This window comes from Trichechus manatus, unplaced genomic scaffold, assembly GCF_000243295.1.
Source record: "Trichechus manatus latirostris isolate Lorelei unplaced genomic scaffold, TriManLat1.0 scaffold00066, whole genome shotgun sequence".
Classification (NCBI taxonomy): Eukaryota; Metazoa; Chordata; class Mammalia; order Sirenia; family Trichechidae; genus Trichechus; species Trichechus manatus.
Window position 1 is genome coordinate 7,928,678 of NW_004444002.1, and position 2,486 is coordinate 7,931,163.

At 49.7% G+C, this 2,486-nt stretch overlaps 1 pseudogene; it reads left to right on the forward strand.

The window, feature by feature from the left end:
* Positions 1–1,379: 1,379 nt before the first annotated feature.
* Positions 1,380–2,486, forward strand: LOC101348441 (actin-related protein T2-like; annotated as a pseudogene).

Below are 2,486 nucleotides of genomic sequence, written 5' to 3' on the forward strand. Positions count from 1 at the left end.
TCACAGTCTAGTAGGCTACAAGTCCAAATTCAGGGCACCAGCTCCAGGGAAAGGCCTACTCTCTGTTGGCTCCAGAGGAAGGTCCTTGTCTTCAGTCTTCCCTTGGTCTGGGAGCATCTCAGCGCAGGAACCTCAGGTCCAAAGGATGCACTCTGCTCCCGGTGCTGCTTTCTTGCTGGTATGAGGTCCCCATGTGTCTCTGCTCGCTTCTGTCTTTCATATCTCAAAAGAGATTGGCTTAAGACATTATCTAACCTTGTGGACCTCATCAGTATAACTTCGCTAATCCATCTTATTACATCATAGTGATAGAGTTTACAACACAGGGAAATCACTTCAGATTACAAAATGGTACACAATCATACAATACTGGGAATCGTGACCCAGCCAAGTTGACAGACATTTTGGGGTGACACAATTCACTCCATGACAGGGGGTTCTTTCTGAGGTGATGAAACTGTTCTAAAATTGACTTTGGTGATGACGGCACATATCCATGAATATACTAAACCAAAAATGAAACCCGTTACCGTTGAGTCGATTCCAACTCATAGCAACCCTATAGGACAGAGTAGAACTGCCACATAGGGTTTCCAAGGAGCGCCTGGTGGATTGGAACCGCTGACCTTTTGGTTAGCAACTGTAGCTCTTAACCACTGTGCCATCTAATTGTACAGTTTAAATGGGTGAATTGCATGGGATGTGAATTATATCTCCATGTAGCTGTCAAACAAAAACAACGATAACAAATATAGGGGGAAATAAAGAATAATCTGAGTGCCTGCTGCAACTGAGTTTCCTGCATCGCCACCCTGACCTGGCTGTGAGTTTGGTGCTTAGTGCGTCCCCTTAGCAAAGGGAAGTATGTTTTTCTCATCCCACAAATAGCAGCTCATCTGAGCAGAGAAGCCAGTTCTGTGGGACCAGCCCACAGCTGGGCTGTTTCCCGTGGTTCTAAGGCTAGGCCTCTGCTTTGGGTTCACAGGCTTACGAAGGCCACAAGTAGGTAGGTATGGATTGTCTTTTTCTGCCTCCTGTCTCACCTAGTAAGGTGTGTTGGTGGGTCAGAGCTCTGCCCCTTAAGGTCCTTCTGATGCTCACTGAGGACAGTTGTTGCTTGGTTACATTGTTACCTAGGGGACAACCATCCTTCAAAAGGCCACCGCAGGCCCTGAGCCATGTGAAAAGAGGACAGATTCATAGGATGAGGATGGGGCTTTCTTGAGGGTTGGGGACAGCCTACTATCTCCACCTGGGGGACAACCTGATGACTGTGGAATCCTGAGGCTTTTGAGCTTCCAAAGGTGGGTCTTGTGTCAGAAAGTGGCCCAAGTGTTCTGTCTTTATTTTGGTGAAGCTCAGAAGAAGCTGCTGTAGACATGTTTAATCAACATATATTAGACACTCCAGCTGTCATTTTTGACAACGGATCTGGGCTGTGCAAAGCAGGCTTGTCTGGAGAGATTGGACCCCGTCACGTCATCAACTCTGTCGTGGGGCATCCGAAATCGAACTTTGCTTTAGCCGGATCCAATCAAAAGAACTACTTTGTGGGGAAACAAGTCCTGGACAAGTATGATGCCCTACACCTGCACTACTCCATTGAGCGTGGCCTAGTGACAGACTGGGATGACATGGAGAAGCTCTGGCAGCACCTTTTTGACTTCGAGCTGGGTGTGAAAGCTTGCGCCCAGCCCGTGCTTGTGACTGAGCCCTCCTTGAACCCAAGGGAGATTCGGGAGAAAATAGCAGAGGTGATGTTTGAGACCTTCACTGTGCCTACCTTCTATCTGTCAAATCAAGCGGTGGTAGCACTGTATGCCTCCGCCTGCGTCACAGGCCTGGTGGTGGACAGTGGGGACCAGGTCACTTGCACTGTCCCTGTCTTCGAGGGTTACTCCCTGCCTCATGCTGTCACCAAGCTCTACATAGCAGGAAGAGACCTCACAGAGCACCTCACCCAGCTCCTCCTGGCCAGCTGGCATACCTACCCCTGCAGAGTCAACAGGGGCTTGGTGGATGACATCAAAGAGAAGCTGTGTTATGTGGCTTTTGATCTAGACAAGGAGCTAAGCAAGAGGCAGGAGGAGGTTTTGAGAGACTACAGATTGCCAGTTGGGACTGTCATCTGCATCGGGGAACAGCTGTACCAGGTGCCCGAGGTCCTTCTTGCGCCTGAGCTGCTGGGCATCCAAAGCCCTGGGCTCTCAAAAATGGTCACCAGCAGCATCATGAAGTGTGACATCGATATCCAGATGACTCTTTTTGCAGAGATTGTGCTGGCCGGGGGCACCACTCTATTCCCTGGCCTCGAGGAACGCCTCTTGAAAGAGCTAGAACTGTTGGCTTCCAAAGGACCCCCATCAAGATCACAGCTTCTCCTGACAGGTGTTTCTCTGGGTGGATTGGCGCATCCGTCGTGATGGGTCACCTCTGCCGATTTCAAGGAGTTTGGGCCATTGGTGGTCCACAGAAGATGCTTTTAG